The sequence below is a fragment of the Solanum dulcamara genome, chromosome 3 (genome assembly GCF_947179165.1).
Source record: "Solanum dulcamara chromosome 3, daSolDulc1.2, whole genome shotgun sequence".
NCBI classification, from domain to species: Eukaryota; Viridiplantae; Streptophyta; class Magnoliopsida; order Solanales; family Solanaceae; genus Solanum; species Solanum dulcamara.
In genome coordinates, this window is record NC_077239.1 from 37,713,091 (window position 1) to 37,734,847 (window position 21,757).

A 21,757-nucleotide genomic window follows, 5' to 3' on the forward strand; every position below is an offset into this window, starting at 1 on the left:
AGCATATGCCCAAGGGCTAGAGGAGCGACATAGACGGTGTCAGCCTGATAGAGGGTTGGATAGAAGTCAGCCTAAGAGGGCTAGGTCAGCTGGTTATCTAGGGGAATTTCGAAGCGGGTGGTTCCAGCAGTTCGGTAGATATCCCTCCCAACTAAATCAAAGTGCACCTTTACAGGTTCCAGGTGGAAGATTTGAGAGCACCAGGTATTCAGAGGTTGGTCAAAGCTCTAGAGATTTAGGTATACAGGTGAACCAAAGTTCTCGACAGTCAAGACCACCGATGCCCCAGTGTCCCTATTATAATAAAACTCATTTTGGAGAATGTCGCTGGATTACAGGTGCTTGTTTTGCTTGTGGCTGCCAAGGCCATATTTCAAGAGAATGTCCATTTAAAAGTACTCTAGGTGGTACAGCTCAGCCAATTGGGTCAATTGTGGGTTCTTCTTCTTCTATGGCTATGCGTCCGATGGGGCAGGGTATGCAGACACTAGCAGGCCGTGGTAGAGGCCGTGGTGGAGCTTCCAGTTCTAGCGTCCCTTCCAACCATATATATGCTTTGGCCATTAGACAGGACCAGGAGGCATCGCCAAATGTGGTCACAAGTACATTATCGATCTTTTCTCGGGATGTATATGCGTTGATGGATCTAGGCTCTACTTTGTCATATATATCTCCTTTTGTTGCTAGTAGACTTGGAATTAAGCCTGAGTTAATAGAATCATTCGAAGTGGCTACACCAGTAGGGGACTCTATTATGGTAAAGTAGGTATATAGAAATTGCCCGGTAAATGTAAATAGTCATCATACCTTGGCTGATTTGATAGAGTTAGATATGATGGAGTTCGATGTTATTATGGGTATGGATTGGTTAGCTTCATGTCATGCTAATGTAGATTAGAGAAATAAAGTGGTTTGTTTCTAGTTCCCTGATGAACCAATTATCGAATGGTTGGGGAACACAGCAGCGCCAAAGGGTAAGTTTATTTCATACCTTAAGCAAGGAAAATGATCGAGAAGGGGTATATTTATCATTTGGTCCGCGTGCACGATCCGGAAGAAGAGGTGCCAACTCTTCAGTCAGTGCCCGTGGTCAATGAATATCTAGATGTTGTCACGACCCAACCCCATAGGCCATGACTGGGGTCCGACCTAGACCCCCCGTATACGTGTCTATCAGCTATGGTCACATTGAATTATAAATAAAACAATATTATGTAATAGAGCGCCGCTGGGTGATAAAATTTTCATAACCCTGTAGACCTTGTTGTTTGTATCACAATATGACAGGGCACGCAAGCCGACAAGGCCGCCATAACATAATCACATATATCATATATCAGGTAGACTCATCTAAATCAAGCTGACATACACAACCCACATATACATGTTTACAGACCTCTAAAAATATTAACAAAAACATATGGCGGGACAGGTTCCCCGCCGCACCCCTGAAGAGACAAAATAATTTTTATACATCAATGGTCAATATCAAAAACTAGGCTCCGATACAATGGAGCCTCTTCCAGATGAACTGAGCAGAATCCTAAGCTGACGGACTCCCAAAACCTGTACCTATACCTAGGGGCATGAAACGCAGCCCCCCGAAGAAAGGGGGTTAGTACGACATATGTATTAAGTATGTAAAACGTAACATAATACAATAGGAGGTATATCTGAAATAGAGAAGCAGGAGAGCAATTTATCAAATTGGAAACATGTACCTGTACTTTGTGAATCATAAAAACATGCATGCTCAAATTTTCAATATAGCCGATCCCGTCAGGGGTCAGGTGAATCATATATGTAATCTCAGTATCAGACCTCGGGCCATCGTCACCTTATTACAACACATCATCATAGTATCAATATTAGGCCCCGTGCCATCGTTACCTTATTACAACACATCATCATAGTATCAGTATCAGGCCCCAGGCCATCGTCACCTTATTACAACACATCATCATCATAGATATACATACGGATGCCGACCCTCTAGTGAGGGACTCAGTGAATACTGCAGTGAATTGCACGAATCTGACAACTGTCCTAGTACACAGAGAAGAAGTGTTACAGTATACATGAGTGAAGTAGTGAGTAACTATATGCAATTCAAATCATTATCGGAGACTCGACAGAATAAGAAAGTTAAGCTTTTATTTGAGGACCCGAGTAACGGTGTAATCATCTCAAGTATCCTCTAGATGCCATTATGGGCTGTCTCGATTGTAATCTCGGGGGCCCTGGACATGTATTAACATAGGGACAAATCATTTATTGAATCAGAAACACTTATTACCTTATAGTCCTTAGGACGTAAAGCCTGTACATTTGTTACCTCTTTAACGTATAAAAGTTTTTAGGGAAAGTAGCTCAACTACTATAGGATTTCAATATTCAAAAGTTATTAAGAGATGTTTAAGAATGGAGTTCAGATCAGATTCAACTTACAACTAAAACAAGGACATGCCCAAAAGAAGAAAGAGAATAAGCTTTATATACTCTGTACTTTCCTTCAGGTGATCTTCATATATATATTTCGTACCCGGCCCTTCATGGGGCTCGGTGAACCACTATGGCATCATAATCTCATTTTCGTATCAAATACATATCAATGGAAATGAGAGATAGCTTCCCATACATTACATTCTGACATATAGAAGCCCTACTAGGCAATACTTAATCTTCACAGGAACTCTAATACTGAATAGTGGATAGGGGTTATGAGGCGTACTCGGCATTCTGGGAATGGAATTATCCCCGTACTTCATATACAATTCACTTAAGGCTAAACAATGCCAAAAGGAAAGAAAGATAGTTGTACAAACTTATACTAAAACATGCCAAGAGAAAGCTTTACATACCTTGTCTGAATTATAACTTATCCTGTTTGCCTCGCCGTCTTTTGAACCTATTCAACATGAAAATAATATGAATATCAACCCCTTTTAAATTTCCAGCACCCTCGGTTACACCTTAGTATTAATGGAATCTATTTCCTTAGTCGTTTCTCCGACTAGTTCTGTTATTCGCTAAGGCGTCGAAGGAAATTGGGCAGCACCTCTCCTATAATGTGCCCTATCCAAATTTCCAATTAGGTCCCTAAGACATACAGCCAACCAACAACAACAACCTGCAGCAATTCACACCAACAGTATACAACATAAACTCCAAATGACTTATTCAAAAATACGATATCACAATAGGGTGTCTAGCCTTTATTTTGTAACGCCTTTAATTATACGCAACGGGTGTTCATGTGGATTTGAACAGAAGCACCCTGACCCACATTATAACATATTTATTCCTTTCAACAACACATCACACCCCTGCAGCAGCAACTCACAAGAACAAAGCCCTACTTCGACAACAATTCGACTATAACGACTACAATTTGGATTGTCTTCAACGCCAAGCATTTCTATACTATTTTCACGTTTACAGCCACAAAAAATGTGTATAATACACTCCATAAAAATACCATAAAGTCCAATTTGAAAGGATAAACATTACCTTACCTGAATTTGTCCAAAACCATCAAAGCGCAACTTGGAACTTCTCCAAACGCGCTGAAATTGAGTGGGCTGTTTGTATGACTTCCTCGCTGCCCCAAATTGGATTTTATTATTATTAAACATCGATATATAACCACAAGATACCATAATTAATTAATTCACGGAATAAAACTCGGAGGCTTACCTCCAATAGGCCTAACCCGTAGCCCCTCTCTCTTGTCTCCAACGTTTTTCTCTTCTGCTTTCTTCTAAGTTTCCATTTGTAAAGATGAAGTTTTGGTTCCGTAGACATCGTAAAATACATATGTACATATTCACCTACTTAAGGAATACCGTATATAATTAATTCACGGAGAACAATTTAAGAAATTATCTTTGATCCTTAAAAACCAAGGCTGCCTTGTGCTTTGTTTCTCAAGTTGTTCCTCTTCTTTTGGTTGCTGGAGTTTCAGCTCCAAATAGAATGAGAATGACTTAGTAGTCATCCAAATCCACATATATACACTTCTTTAAAAGGTGCCACGTGGCAGCCCCTTAGGGGTGACATATGGCAGCCCCTAGGACGCCACCTAGGTTCATGCAGCCTATCACACACCGCCATGTGGCAGTGGGGTCCCCCCCAAGCAGGCAGGTGAGTCACCTGCTTGCTTGTCACCTGCTTGCTTGAGGTTCTTTCTTGTCACCTGCTTGCTAGAGGTGCTTGCTTATCACCTACTTGCTTCACTTTCATAAGTTCGGAAACTAGTTTTTGCTCCCTCTCGTAGGTTCATAATCTTATCTTATTTTAAGAGCCTATGTAATCTGTGCTATGTAAGCTTGGTACGTACTCCAATAGATTAAGTATGTAAGACTTCCAAGTTAGTAGCTTACGTAGGTAAATCGAGTCCTACGACTCATTACTTGGCCTCCAATTCCTTCCTGATTCTTATGACTCCATTTTCAACCTTCTCTACTATAAGGTATCACATTCTCCCTTCCTTAGAGTCATTTGATAGTGTCGTAGCATATCCGGCTCACATGATAATGTCTAAGGAACTTATGAGACATTCCGAGTTTTAAAAGTGTGGGGTGTAACATCCTTCCCCCCTTTAGAACATTCGTCCCCGAATGTTAGACAAAACTTCTCTTAGCACCTTATACAAATCTTAGGGAGATTCTTTATTGTTTCCATAATACATACTTCTACCCAGGCACTTAATATATGAGTTTTAGGAGTTGGGGTTACCTGCTGATGTCAGGAATAGGTGAGAATACTTAGGTTTCCTGCTCTCTTCAGTTTCCCCAATCACTCTCTTTCTGGTTTTGGTTTTTCCACCGTATCTTGATGGAAGGGACGTCTTTAGTCCACAATCTTCTAGCTTGTCGATCTAAGATGGCGATAGGTTATTCCTCGCAAGATTCCATCTTCTGGACACCATCTATAGAATATACCTTGGGTGGCTTGTTAGTACCTTTGCGAAGCATCTCCATCTGATGGAATGGGCGTATAGTTTCCAAATGAGGTGGTAAGCTCAACTTATCAGCCACGTTGCCCACCTTATGATCAACTTGATACAGTCTAATATATTTTGGGTTAAGTTCCCTTTTCTGGGTGACTCCGTTATGAACATCCAATCATCAATTTGAACTCTGAATGTCGATGTCGATTATCTATATATCATTTCTGCCGACTCTGGATTGTTAATCAATAGCTTGCTTAATCCTGTTTGGCCTACTAGCTTAGTCCTTTCCCCAACAGAGGGACTTATACACTTTGCCTTACAACATCTTGTACGGGGTTATCTGGATACCGAAATGGTAGCCCTTCTCGTAGGCAAACTCAATAAGTGGTGGACGATAGTCCTAGCTACATTTAAAGCCAACCTCATAAGCTCGTAATATATTTTCTAGCAGTTGATAGTATACTCAGCCTATTCAGCAGCCCGAGGAAAATGCGGTACGAAGGCCCGTCTATGCTCCGGACCTCTTCTTAGACTGAGGTCCAAACATTAATCATAATTGAAGTCCTTTTATCTAAAATACTAGCTGGGGAAACCTCCCAAAACCTTACTATCTTCATGTTCTATAATTCCACCTAGTTTCAATTGCATAGGTGCTCTTGCTTGAAAGCAAACGGGCTGATTCGTTAGCCTCGTATAGTCCTTCTCGACTCTTTCAAGAACTGTAATTGGCATTCTATCTTTTGGGTCCTTCTTCTCCTCTTTCTTTCCACTCCTTAGGGTTGTCTACCGAATAATGCTGTAGTCCCCTCATGCAATGGCTCTCATAGTCGTTTTTTGCTTTGTCTAACATGATCTGGTATAATTCCGATGAAATTTTGGCATATATACTCGCCATCCTGTAGTAACTGGCTAGTTCTGCCAGTTTCATTTAAACTCTTTCACCACTTTCCTTACCCCCACTTGTAACCCTCTAGACACATTATCCTGTGTCATTTTCTTCCTTACAAAATGACGAGAGGGTACAAAAAGTATCCTAGTGTTATCTCGCTAGTCCTCATGTTTTACCTTGCCTTTTTCTCCTTTATCCTACATTCGATGTCAGGGGAGGTCTTTAGCCCAATCGTGGCCATGTATAATGCCATCTGTAGTACCAATTCCATCTTGATAGTTTGGCTTAACCTATCTTTCAATCTCTCGGTAGTTAATTGTAACTTAGGCTTCTTTGCTTGGAATAATAGCTAGGACTCCGTAAGGTCTTACCATTTCTTTATCCCACAATTTTACACCTTCTCGGCTGAGTAGGTAGCCTTTGATCAAAGGAGTAGGGCCAATATCGTTAATCCATGGGTAACATTCCCTTCAGAGTTATCTGTCGATGGAGTATGAAATGAGTCTTGTAGTCCTGGTCATATTGTGGAATTTTCGACCTTGGGTATTACTTCCTGGCTTCCATAAATTATATTAACTAGTACCCTTACCTTTTTGGGTTTTGCTTTTCAATCCTTAGAGTTGACTGCCAAGTGGTATCGAAATTCCCTCGCCCAATGGCCCGTATAGCTATTTAGTCTATTGCCTATCATTAACTGATAATATGTCAACAAACTGTGGCATTCAAGTACGCCATCAATTAGCAGTTAGCTAATCCTTTTTGTCTTGCTTAAATCCTCCTTAGAACACCCGCAACGTAGCGTATAGTACTCCAGGAACATAATCTTGTGTCTTTTTTCCGTCGCTAGTTCAGATTCTTCTATCTCGCGCGATCATACCAGCACTAACACATTAAGTTCCATCAGAATTTCGGAGTTAAGCGTGCTGGAACGAGAGTAGTATTAGGATGGGTGACCTCCTTGGGAAATCTTCGTGTCGCGTTTCGTTGTAATTCTTGCCATAATGTGTGGGGCACTCAACTTAGCCCAAGATTTACCTCAGCGCTGTCTCGCAAGTCTTTATGTTTTGCCTTGTCCTTCCCTCTGTTATCTTGCAGCCGGCATACGGGTAGATCCTTTAATTCCACTATGGCCACGTCCCCCCTTTTTTCCATTTTGATTTAACTTCTCCCATTGTATCCCCCCCCTTCTGTATGCACTCATTCATTAGGGTGGGCTATTGAGTAGCGCTAAAGTTCATTCATATAGTGACCTTTAGAGCCGCTTTGATTTTTGGCCATTATTAGCTGGCATAGCTTTAAAGGAATTTGACATATAAGTTCCCCTATCTTCTATTCACTTTGTGTTTTCCTCATTTTCTACCACAGAAGGATTTCTATTACTTTGTCCTTGGTTATATATCTATCGCAACATCATTTGCGACCAACTCTATAGCAAACATTTTGGCTTTTTGGTCTAGCATGTTGTCATTATCCTTTGTAGTGTTTTTTGGGTCATTCGATATCCTTTCATGGTTACACTCTTTTGTTTTTGTACGCAGTCGCCCTCTAGTGTTATGTTGTTTCTTCGAAATAAGCTTCCCCAAGTAAAGAGGATGTCCCTCATCGATAACATGAAGAGTATCTCTTACAACTTGAATTTAGCATCCTATGGGTACTCGGTATCAATTTCCAAATTATGTTATAAACTACGTTTTATTCCCCCTTTTTTTCTCTTATGTTGGAAAAATTTTGGTAGAGTGTCCTCTACAATCTTTACTATCCCACAACCTGCACGCAGAAAATACCAACAATGCCACACAGGGCCAACATATATATATATATATATATATATTCGTGTCATGTCATATTATCGCCGCACAGGGCTTTCAATATCATCTCATATCGCAGCCACACAGGGCTTTCAATGTCAATAATACTATATAAAAAAAATACTGGACTTACCTCATACGTCCAACTTCAAACTACATTTGTTGCAGTTTCCAGTCTACTTTCCTTTCAGGTTTCGACTTTACATTTCAATTTTTCTTCCATAACTTACCACAACAAATATCTTTCATGCCTTTACTTCACTTACCTGGGTGCTTCGTAAAGTCCATATCGTCAATCACTTCCTTCGATTGATGTCGCCCTTCTGTTAAGATCCAAGGTTCGTATAAGAAATTTTCCTATGACTCGGATCTATAGCACGATCTCAGATGTGAAGGAAAGGAAACATCCTAAATATCCTGCAGCTTCCTGTTTATAGATGTGGCGCGCAACACATCGATAACCAAGACTCTACTAGACACGGTCTATAGACATTCCAAGGATGAACTGCTCTGATATTACTTCTGTCACGACCCAACCCCGTAGGCTGCGACTGGGGTCCGACCAGGACCCCCCATACACATGTCTATTAGTTGTGGTCATATTGAATTGTAAATAAAACAATATCATGTAATAGGGCCCCACTGAGTGATAACATTTTCATAACTCCGTAGCCCTTGTTGTTTGTATCACAATATGACAAGGCACGCAAGCCGACAAGGCTGCCATAACATAATCACATATATCATATATCAGGTAGACTCAACTGAATCAAACTGACACACACAACCTACATATACATGTCTGTAGACCTCTAAAAATATTAATGACAACATATGGCGGGACAGGGCCCCCACTGTACCCCTGAATAGACAAAATAATTTTTATACATCAATGGTCAGTATCAAAAACTAGGCTCCGATACAATGGAGCCTCCTCTAGCAGAACTGAGTAGAATCCTAAGCTAACAGACTCCCAAAACCTGTACCTGTACCTGCGGGCATGAAACGCAGCCTCCCGAAGAAACGGGGTCAATACGACATATGTACCAAGTATGTAAAACGTAACATAATACAACTGGAGGTATATCCAAAACATAGAAGCAGGAGAACAATTTATCAAATCGGAAACATGTACCTGTACTTTGTGAATCATAAAAACATGCATGCTCAAATTTTAAATATAGCTGGCCCCGTCAGGGGTCCGGTGAATCATATATGTAATATCAGTATTAGGCCCCATGCCATCGTTACCTTATTACAACACATCATCATAGTATCAGTATCAGGCCCCGTGCTATCGTCACCTTATTACAACACATCATCATAGTATCAGTATCAGGCCCCAGGCCATTGTCACCTTATTACAACACATCATTATCATATATATACATACGGATGTCGGCCCTCTAGCGAGGGACTCGGTGAACAATGCAGTGAATTGCATGAATCTGACAACCGGCCCGAGACTCGGAGAAGAAGTGTTACAGTATACATAAGTGGAGTAGTGAGTAACTATATGCAATTCAAATAATTATCGGAGACTCGACAGAATAAGAAAGTTAAGCTTTTATTTGAGGACCCGAGTAATGGTGTAGTCATCTCGAGTATCCTCTAGATGCTATTATTGGCTGTCTCGATTGTAATCTTGGGGGCCCTGGACATGTATTAACATAGGGCCAAATCATTTATGGAATCAAAAATACTTATTACCTTATAGTCCTTAGGACGTAAAGCCTGTACATTTGTTACCTCTTTAACGTATAAAAGTTTTCAGGGAAAGTAGCTCAACTACTATAGGATTTCAATATTCAAAAGTTATTAAGAGATGTTTAAGAATGGAGTTCAGATCAGATTCAACTTACAACTAAAACAAGGACATGCCCAAAAGAAGAAAGAGAATAAGCTCTATATACTCTGTACTTTCCTTTAGGTGATCTTCATATATATATTTCGTACCCGGCCCTTCATGGGGCTCGGTGAACCACTATGGCATCATAATCTCATTTTCGTATCAAATACATATCAATGGAAATGAGACATAGCTTCCCATACATTACATTCTGACATATAGAAGCCCTACTAGGCAATACTTAATCTTCACAGGAACTCTAATACTAAATAGGGGATAGGGGTTATGAGGCATACTCGTCATTCTGGGAATGGAATTATCCCCGTACTTCATATACAATTCACTTAAGGCTAAACAGTGCCAAAAGGAAAGAAAGATAGTTGTACAAACTTATACCAAAACATGCCAAGAGAAAGCTTTACATACCTTGTCTGAATTATTACTTATCTATTTGCCTCGCCGTCTTTTGAACCTATTCAACATGAAAATAATATGATTATCAACCCCTTTTAAATTTCCAGCACCCTTGGTTACACCTTAGTATTAATGGAATCTATTTCCTTAGTCGTTTCTCCGACTAGTTCTGTTATTCGCTAAGGCGTCGAAGGAAATTGGGCAGCACCTCTCCTATAATGTGCCCTATCCAAATTTCCAATTAGGTTCCTAAGACATACAGCCAACCAACAACAACAACCTGCAGAAATTCACACCAACAGTATACAACATAACCTCCAAATGACTTATTCAAAAATACGATATCACAATAGGGCGTCTAGCCTTTATTTTGTAATGCCTTTAATTATACGAAAAGGGGGGTCATGTGTATTCGAACAGCAGCACCCTAACCCACATTAGAACATATTTAGGCCCTGAAACAACACATCACAACCCTGCAGCAGCAACTCATAAGAACAACGCCCTACTTCGACGACAATTCGACTATAACGACTACAATTTGGATTGTCTTCAACGCCAAGCATTTCTATACTATTTTCACGTTTCCATCCACACACAAGGTGTATAATACACTACATAATAATACCATAAAGTACAATTTGAAAGCATAAACATTAACTTACCCGAATTTGGCCAAAACCATCAAAGCGCAACTCGGAACTTCTCCAAACGCGCTGAAATTGAGCGGGCTATTTGTATGACTTCCTCGCTGTCCCAAATTGGATTTTCTTGTTATTAAACATCTCTATATAACCATGAGATACCATAATTAATTAATTCACGGAACGATACTCGGAGGCTTAACTCCAATAGGCCTAACCCGTAGCCCCTCTCTCTTGTCTCCAACATTTTTCTCTTCTTCTTTCTTCTAAGTTTCCAATTGTAAAGCTGAAGTTTTGGTTCCGTAGACATCGTAAAATACATATATACATATCCACGTACTTAAGAAACACCGTATATAATTAATTCACGGAGAACAATTTAAGAAATTACCTTTGATCCTTAAAAACCAAGGCTGCCTTGTGCTTTGTTTCTCAAGTTGTTCCTCTTCTTTTGCTTGCTGGAGTTTCAGCTCCAAATAGAATGAGAATGACTTAGTATTCATCCAAATCCACATATATACACTTGTTTAAAAGGTTCCATGTGGTAGCCCCTTAGGGGTGACACGTGGCAGTCCCCTAGGACGCCATCTAGGTTCATGCAGCCTATCACACGCCACCACGTAGCAGCGGGGTCCACCCCCCAAGCAGGCAGGTGAGTCACCTTCTTTCTTGTCACCTGCTTGCTTGAGGTGCTTGCTTGTCACCTGCTTGCTTGAGGTGCTTGCTTGTCACCTGCTTACTTCACTTTCGTAAGTTTAGAAACTAGTTTTTGCTCCCTTTCGTAGGTTCGTAATCTTGTCTTATATTAAGAGCCTATGTAATCCATGCTACGCAAGCTTGGCACGTACTCCAATAGCTTAAGTATGTAAGACTTCCAAGTTAGTAGCTTACGTAGGTAAATCGAGTCTTATGACTCATTACTTGGCCTCCAATTCCTTCCTGATTCTTATGACTCCATTTCCAACCTTCTCTACTATGGGGTATCTCATTCTCCCTTCCTTAGAGTCGTTTGATACTGTCGTAGTATATCCGGCTCACATGATAATGTCTAAGGAACTTATGAGACATTCCAAGTTTTAAAATCGTGGGGTATAACAGATGTGTTCCCATATGAACTCCCAGGTCTTCCTCCTAAACGGGAGATAGAGTTCACTATAGACGTGCTACCAGATACTCAGCCTATTTCTATCCCTCCATATAGAATGGCACCATGGAGTTAAAAGAGTTAAAGGAGCAGCTGAAAGACTTGCTGGAAAAGGGCTTCATTAGGCCCAACACACTACCATGAGAGCACCGGTACTGTTTGTGAAGAAGAAAGATGGGTCGTTGCGAATGTGCATCGACTACAGGCAGTTGAACAAGGTAACAATTAAGAACAGATATCTCCTCCCCAAGATTGATGATTTTTTGACCAGTTGTAGGGTGCTCAATGCTTTTCGAAGATAGACCTGCGGTCAGAGTATCATCAGGTGCGGGTAAGAGAGGCAGATATCCCAAAGACCATATTCAGAACCCGGTACGAGCATTATGAGTTCAAAGTGATGTCTCTTGGGCTGACAAATGCCTCAGCGGTGTTTATGGATCTAATGAACCGAGTGTTCAAACCATTTCTATATTTGTTTGTGATTGTATTTATTGATGATATTCTGGTTTATTCACAATCAAAGAAGGAACACGCAGATCATTTGCGGGTGGTACTGGGGGTACTCCAACACCATAAATTGTACGCTAAGTTCTCTAAATGTGAATTTCGGTTAACTTTAGTGGCTTTTTTGGTACATATTATTGGGACTGACAGTATTCACGTAGATACGCAGAAGATTGAGGCCGTAAAGGCTTGGACAAGACCTACAACCCCTACGGAGATACGTAGCTTCTTGGGGTTAGTAGGGTACTACAAAAGGTTTGTGGAAAAGTTTGCTTCCATTTCGGTGCCTTTAACAAGACTGACTCAAAAAGCAGCTAAGTTCTATTGGACTGATGCCTGTGAATGGAGCTATCAGTTGTTAGAAGAAAAATTGACTACAGCTCCTATTCTAACTCTCCCTAATATACCAAACGTCTATGTTATCTATTGTGACGCCTCCGATATTAGTCTAGGATGTGTTCTAATGCAGAATGGCAGAGTTATAGCTTATGCCTCCCGACAGCTTAGGAAGCATGAAATGAATTATCCAACACATGATCTGGAATTAGCAGCGGTGATCCATACCTTAAAAATATGGAGACACTACTTGTATGGTGTACATGTTGATATTTATATGGACCACAAAAACCTCCAATATATTTTTAAGAAGAAAGAGCTAAATCTATGGCAAAGAAGGTGGCTGGAGTTATTGAAGGACTATGACGTCAACATTTTATACCACCCACGGAAGGCAAATGTGGTAGCGGATGCGCTCAGCCATAAATCAATGGGTAGCCTAGCAGATGTACGACTAAAATGGAAAGAGATAACTCGTGACATTTGCCAGCTCGCCAATCTGGGAGTCCGCTTAGCTAATTCGAGTGATGACGGGGTTTCTGTTTGAGGAGTTGCTGAATCCTCAATCATGAAGGACGTAAAATGATGTTAATACTAGGACCCTATTCTAAAAATGTCAATACCAGGACCCTGTTCTAACACAGTATAGGGATGAAACTCTCCAAAAGGGAAAGACTCCATTTGAAATCACGGCTGGTAGGATACTACGATATCAAGGCAGAGTCTATGTATCAAAAGTCGCAGGGTTGCGACAGCAAATACAGGGAGAGGCACATTATGCCTGTTATTCTATTCATTCGGGGTCAACCAAGATGTATCAAGACCTCAAATGTTTATATTGGTAGGACGGTATGAAAAGGGACATAGCAGAGTTCGTAGCCCAATGCCCGAACTGCCAGCAAGTTAAAGTTGAACATCAAAAACATGTTGGGCTACTACAGGAGATAGAGATTCTAACTTGGAAATGGGAAGCAACTAACATGGATTTCATTACTAGCTTACCTCGCACTCCTCGAAAGCAGGATTCTATATGGGTTATTGTGGATAAGCTGACAAAATCAGACCACTTCCTCCCAGTCAAGATCACATACTCAGCCGAGGATTATACGAAGTTGTACGTTAAGGAAATAGTACAACTTCATGGAGTTCCTACATCTATTATTTCGGACAGAAATCCCAGTTCATAGCCCACTTTTGGCGGTCATTCCAGGAAGGCTTAGGAACACAGGTAAGCCTTAGCACAACATTTCATCCCCAAACTGATGGGCAGGCCGAGCGTATTATTAAGACACTAGAGGATATGTTACGAGCCTGCATAATTGACTTTAAAGGCAGCTGGGACAAGCATGTACCACTTATTAAGTTTGCTTACAACAATAGCTATCACTCCAGTATCCAGATGGCACCATATGAGGCTTTATATGGTAGGAAGTGCAGGTCACCCATTAGATGGTTTGATGTTGGTGAAACGCCACTCGTAGGCCCAGACATGGTCCAATAGGTGGTGGAAAATGTAAAGCTTATTTGGGAGTGATTATTAGCCGCCCAGAGTTGATAGAAGCCATACGCAGACAATCGATGCCAACCTTTAGAATTTCAAGTGGGCGAATGGGTGTTTTTGAAAGTGTCTCCCATGAAAGGAATAATGAGGTTCGGCAAGAAAGGAAAGTTGAGTCCGACATATATTGGCCCTTACTTGATCCTCCGCCGAATAGCAAGGTTGCCTATGAACTATACTTGATAGAAGACCTAGAAGAAGTACATCCAGTCTTCCATGTATCAATGCTTTGAAAGTGTGTTGGTGACCCATCCCAAGTACATCCCATAGATGACATCCAAGTCACAGAAGAATTAGCCTATGAAGAACAATCGATCTCCATCTTGGATCGATAGATTAGAAGATTGTGGGCTAAGGACGTAACTTCGATCAAGGTATTATGGCGAAATAGAAATCGTGAAGAAATGACCTGGGAAGCTGAAGAGGACATGAGACATAAGTATCTGTACCTATTCCCGATATCTACAGGTAACCCAACTCCTAAAAACTTATATATTAATTGTTTGATTAAGATATGCATTGTTGTAATGGAAAGAAATCTCCCTATAACCTGTATAACATCTTAAGGGAAGCTTTGTTTAATATTCGAGGATGAATGTCCTAAAGGGGGGAAGGATGTTATACCCCGTACTGTCATACCTTGAGACTTTCGTACCTTGGAAGGTTCTTAAGCTTCTTGAGAGGTTCTTAAGCTTCTTGAAAGGTGCTTAAGCCTCTTAGAAGGTAGTCTAAAAGAGGTGTGAGTTTTTATACCCCACACCCTTAGGTTCGGAATATCTCTTAAGTTACTTAGAAGTTATCATGTGAGCCGGATAATCCAAAATGTTATCAAACAACTTTAAGGAAGGGAGAATGTGAGACGTCATAGTAGAGAAGGTTGGAAATAGAGTTATAAGAATCCGGAAAGAGTTGGAGGCCAAGTGATGGGTCGTAGGACTCCACTTATCTACGTAAACTACTAATTTAGAAGTCTTACATATGTGAGTTACTTGATTACATACCAAGCTTACGTAGCAAGTATTTCATTGGCTCTTAAAGTGAGACGAGATTACAAACCCACGAGGAAGAGAAAAAAAAGACATGTGGCAGCCAATGAGGGAGTGACACGTGGTAGCACCTCAAGCAAGCAGGTGACCTACCTACTTGGGGTCAAGTAGGTTACCCACCTTCAACGCATGGATGCGGTGGTCCAATAGGGGATGGACACATGTCCCCTTAGGGGATGACACATGTCACACCCTAAGACCACATATATGTATGTATATGTAACATACACTTCAGTTTTTTCCTTAAAACTTCAGCAACAAAAAGAAGAACAAACCCTAATCCAAGAGAGAAAAGGGTGACGGCTTAGGAGAAAAAAATAGCTAAGTCCCGATTTCATTCCATAAATTAATTATCCAGAATATACCAAGATTATACAGAGGTATTAATATTATAAAATCATGGTTTGGAATAGTACAAAACGGACAGCAAGCAGCCACGACGTTTTAATCGTGTTAGAAGAGTTTCTGAGGCAAGTTTCGGCTAGTTTTGGCCAATTTTGGGAAAGGTAAGTTCTTTGATTTCAATTTGAAGTTTATGGTATTGTCATAGGGTGTGTTACACATTTTTTATGTTGCTGGAAGTGTGATAAATTCATAGGAATGATCGACATTAGAAACAATCTAAAATGACGTCGTTATAGCTAAATTAAAGTCGAATAGTGGGTTGTGTTTGTGATATGGTTGTGATGCTGCAGATGCTGGTTGTGGGGTGGTGTGTTGAGTGATAGAAAATTCTTTAAAAGAGGTATGGATTCTGCTGGTTGCAGCAACCCGACCCTCCGTTTCGTATAATTAAAGATTTTGCAAAATGGAAACTAGAAACTCTATTTTGGTATTGTGGTTTTGAGTGAGTCATTTGGAGTTTGTGTTGTAGAATGTTGATATGAATGGAATATATATACCATTCAGGTCATTGTTGTTGGTTGGTTGTATCTATTAGGAGTGTAATTGGAAATTTGGATAGGGCATATTATAGGGGAGCTGCTGCTCGATTTCTGTTAACTCTTTACCTAGTTAAAGAACTAATCGAGGAGGCGAGCAAAGAGTTGAGTTCTATGAATACTCATGTGTAACCTAAGGTGCTGGACAGACAAGGGTTTCTAATATTCATGTTGCTTTTATCTTACTTAGGTTCAAAGGATGACAAGACGAACAGGATAAACAGTAAGCCGTAAGAGGTATGTAAAACCTATTCTTTCTCTTTCTTTTGGCATGTCGTAGAGGTAAGTAAGAAGTAATATGATCTCTAGAGTAATTCCATTCCTAAATGTCTCCTGTTCTCTTCTGGATTATGAACTCTCACTGTAGTTGAACTACTTTCCTCGAACTTACTATACGTTAAACAGACAATGAATATACAGATTTCTAATCGGAGAGACTATATGACTACATGTACACTGAAATCCTTAAGCGGTTAGAACTACTTTGGTATGTATCTAAGGACCCCAAGATGTTAATTAATATAGTCCTAATGGCCTTTAGAGGGCACTTGAGCTGATCATATTACCACCCTGATTTTCAAACGCTAGTTCAGCCTTCATATTCTGTCGAGTCTCCGATAATGATTTAAACTGCATATAGTTACTCACTACTCTACTAGTGTATACTATAACACTTCTTTCACCGCATCCCGGGGCAGGAATAGTAATCATGCATAATTCACTGCATTGTCCACCGAGCCCCTCACTAGAGGGCCGAGATACGTATGTATATATATATGATGATGTGTTGTAATATGGTAGTGATGGCACTGGGTTGTGATGATCTTATAGGTGTATCCACCAAACCCCTAATAGGGCTGTCTATATGATTTAATTTGAACATGCATGTTTTTATGATTTATAGAGTACAGGTATAGAGGCTTCTTTTATAATGTACTGGATTCCCTGCTTCTCCGCTTCAAATATGTTTCTAGTTATGTTATGTTATGTTTTACACAGTCAGTACATTTATCGTACTGACCCCCTTTTTCGAGGGGCTGCGTTCATGCCCGCAGGTACAGGTACACAGTTTAGGGATCTGCTAGCATAAGAGTCCCACTCAGCGGTCCAGAAGTGCTCTATTGTGCTGGAGCCTGATTTTGGGTACTAAACCTTGATGTGTATATTAGTTTTGTTCACAGGTACAGTAGGGGCCCTGTCCCGCCTTATATTACTGTTCTCCTTACTCTTGAAGGTCTGTGGATACGGATATGGGTTGTACGTATGTGGGTTATGTGTGTACATGAGTTGTATATGCATTATATATGAGTTTAATATGAGTTGTATATGAGTTGTATATGCATGTATGTACAACTGAGCTAATATAACTTATGATTTGGGGTGTTTCCGGTGTCGTGGCGGCCTTGTCAGCTCGCGTATATGTGTATTACGGAACAACCCTACGTGTTACAATAGCCTTGTCGGCTTGTATGTTTTCTTACTTGTTAGTGTATTTTGAGTATAAACCGGAGACAGGTTATGTGTAGTTGGCCGAGGTACACATGTGTGTCCAATTCGGTCACCTTTCACGGCCTACGAGGTTGAGTCATGACACCTACTTTATCCTTGTATAACTACATCACACCGTTCAATTCATACTTACATATCCCTTTTTTAGTTTGCCCTCACATTCAGTTCCTGACAACTCTTTGAGGTGCTTCTGTCCGAAGCTCTTTCCCCAATTAGTCGGTGGAGAACTATAAACTATTATCGTAACCCATTTTCCAACCATTGTTTCAAGAAACCAGAATCTCTGAAACATCCCAATGCTTCTTTTAATACTTGACCTACCTGGTCTCATTATGATTTTATCCTCGAGTTATGAACAACTTATCTAATTTACAATTAGGAGTTGGGGGCTTGGTACTTTGAAAATGAGTGAAGCTCAATTACTAGACATCTTTCCTTTTAACTTGAGCTTCTCTTTTTTTATACATCACAACTATGGCTAGAGATACTGTGGTCTGAACTGTATTTCTCAGACAGACTTTTGTTTCTCCGAAATAAACTTTCTCAAGTAAAAAGGTTGTCCCTTATCTATGACCTGAAGAGTACCTCTTATGGCTTTAATTTAGCATAACATGGGTACTCTGTATAAATTTCTAAGATATGTTATAAAGCTATGTTTTATTCCCTTTTCCTTGTTTTGGGAAAATTTCGGCAGAGTTTCCTCTATACTCGTTACTGATCCCAAAACCTGCACGCAGAAAATACCAACAATGCCTCACAGGGACAACACATATATATATTCATATCATATCATAGCCACACAGGGCTTTCAATATCACCTCATATCACAGCCATACAGGGCTTTCAATATCAATAATAGTATAAAAATAATGGACTTACCTCATATGTCCAACTCCGAACTATATTTGTTGCACTTCCTGTCTACTTTTCCTTTCAGTTTTCTTTTTTGACTTTACATTTCAATCATATATCAATACCTTTCCCCATAGATATCTTTCGCGCCTTTACTTAACTATGTGCTTCATAACTCTCTATGTCGTCAATTACTTCCTTCTATCAATGTCATTCTTCTACTAAAATCCAAAGTTAGTATAAGGAGATTTCCTATGACTCGCATCTATGGCACGATCTCAGATGTGAAAGGGAAAGGAAATATCCTAAATGCCCTGTAGCTTCTTGTTTATAGATGTGGCATGCAACACATCAATAATCAAGACTCTACTAGACACGATCTATAGACAATCCAAGGACGAACTACTCTAATACCACTTTTGTCATGACCCAACCCCGTTGGCCACAACTAGGGTCCAAACTGGACCCCCCATATACCTAACTATCAACTGTGGTCAAATTGAACTGTAAATAAAACAATATCATATAACAGAGCCCCATTGGGTGATAATATTTTCATAACCCTATAGCCCTTTTTGTTTGTATCCTAACATGAAAGGGCATGCAAGCTGAAAAGGCTTCCATAACATAATAACATATACCATACATCATGTAGACCCAACTGAATCAAATTGATATACACAACCTACATATACATGTCTTCAGACCTCTAACAATATCAATGACAACATATGATGGGACAGGGCCCCCGTCGTACCCCTGAATAGACAAAACAGTTTTATATATCAGTGGTCAGTACCAAAAGCTAGGCTTCGATACAATGGAGCCTCTTCCAGCAGAGCTGAGCTGAATCCTAAGCTGACGGACTCTAAAACCTGTATCTATACCTGCGGGCATGAACGTAGCCCCCCTCCCCCCGAGAAAAGGGGGGTCAGTATGACATATGTACTAAGTATGTAAAACATAATACAATACGACTAGAGGCATATCTGAAATAGAGAAGCAAGGGATAAATTATCAAATCAGAAACCTATACCTGGAAAAGTAAAATCATGCATGCTCAAATTTTCAATATAGTCGGCCCTATCAGGGACCCAGTGAATCATATTTGTAGTACCATCACCTCCTTATGTCAACACATCATCATATCATCATATATATACATACATACCCGATCCTCTAGTGAAGGCGCGATGAACAATGCAGTGGATTGGCTACGATTACTATTCCTAGCCCAGTCGCGATGAAAGATGTGTTACAATATACATGAGTAGAGTAGTGAGAAACAAAACACAGTTTAAATCATTATCGGAGACTCAATGAAGTCATCAAGTGAACCATCACTTGGAATTAATTGAAGTACCTTCTAGGTGTCACGGAGGACTGTATAGAGAGTCAGGAACCATAGACATGTGTTAAAATGTTGCCAAACAGCTTATAAGATCCAGACGTCTGTCCCCGTGGAGCCCTTAAGGATAGAGGCCTGTACCTCCAGTTACTATTTAACCTATTGAATACTCGAAGATAATAACTTACTACTTTAAAGTTTAACATTCAAAAGTGAGTAAGGGTCCTGAAGTCATATCCAGAACTTGGGAATGGAATTACCCTCAAAGCTCATATTATATCCTGCTTACATCTAAGAATGCCAAAAGAAAGAGTAAAGATAGTCTTTCCATACCTATGTCAAAAATATGCCAAGAGAGAGCTTCACATACCTCTTATGAGTTACTCTTTATCACGTTTGCCTCGTCGTCCTTTGAAACTATTCAACATGAAAGTAATACCAATATCAACCACTCTTAACTTTCCATCATCTTAGGTTTCAACTTAGCATTCATGGAACCTATTTCCTTGTTCGTCTCCTCAACTAGTTCTTTAATTAGTTAAGGCGTTAACAAAAATTGGGAAGCACCTCCCCTATAATGTGCCCTATCCAAATTTCCAGTTAGATCCCTAAATACTAAAGCCAACCAAAAACAACAACATGTAGCATATGTTTAAGAAATTCACACCAACAAAATACAACATAAGCTCCAAACGACTCGCTCAAAATTACGATATCAAAATAGGCTGTCTAGCCTTTATTTTGTAACACCTTTAACTATACAAAACGAGGGGTCGTGTGGCTGAAACCAAAATCACCCCTACCACTTTTAGAAAAAATTGAGGACCTACAACAAAACACTACACCCCTGCAGCAGCACCTCACAAGCACAACCCTTTAGTTCAACGACAACTCAACTATAACGACTCCAACTTAGTTTATTTCGAATGTCAAGAATCTCTATGATGTTTTCACATTTCCAGCTACTTTAACAACATATAATACACTTATTAACAATACCATAAACTCCAAATTAAGAGGATAAACATTACCTTACCCGAAATTGGCCAAAACTGCCAAATTGCAACTCGGAACTTCTCCAAACGTGCTGAAATTAAGTGGGCTGCTTATGTCCCTTCTCCTCTGCCCCAAATTGGAATTTTTGGTTATAAAACACTATTATATAACCATGGTACACCTAAAATAATTAATTCACGGAACAAAACTCGGAGGCTTACCTTGGCAGCCCCCAAACCCGTAGTCCTCATTTCCTTGTCTCCAACATTTTCCTTCAGCTTTCTCTTATTTGTTCCAAGTGTAAAGATAAATTTATGGTTCCGTAGACATCGTAAGATACATATATACATATCCACGTGGTTTAGGAATACCGTAGATAATTAATTTGTGGAGAGAAAGTTAGAAACCTACCTTAGTTTCTTCTAAACCATGGCTGCCTCCTTTGCTCCTCTCACGTTTTTCCTTTCTTTTTGGCTGCTGTTTTGGACAGAAAATGTGAGTAAGAGTCACTTAACATATAGATATATGTTGCCTTCAGGGGTGACACATGTCATCCCCTAAGGGTGACACTTTTTCGGCCCCCATTGGTCCAATATATACATGCTGCCAATAAGGGGATGCCACATGGCGTGGGGTCCACCTCACCCCAAGCAGGTAGGTCACCTACTTGAACCCAAGCAAGTGGGTCACCTGCTTGCTTGAGGTGCTGCCATGTGTCACTTCTCCATTGGCTGTCATGTGTCATCTATTCTCCTTCCTCGTGGGTTCGTAATCTCGTCCTATTTTAAGAGCCTATATAATCCATGCTACGTAAGCTTGGTATGTCCTCAAGTAGCTCAAGTATGTAAGGCTTCTAAGTTAGTAGCTTACGTAGGTAAGTCGAGTCCTACGACTCATCACTTGGCCTCCAATTCCTTTTGAATTCTTATGACTCTATTTCCAACCTCTCTACTATGGGGTGGAAT

The 21,757-nt window shown here is 40.2% G+C and overlaps 1 pseudogene; it reads left to right on the forward strand.

Moving 5' to 3' along the window:
• The first annotated feature begins 6,706 nt into the window (after nt 1-6,706).
• On the forward strand, nt 6,707-6,826 carry LOC129883840 (5S ribosomal RNA; annotated as a pseudogene).
• The last annotated feature ends 14,931 nt before the right edge of the window (nt 6,827-21,757 follow it).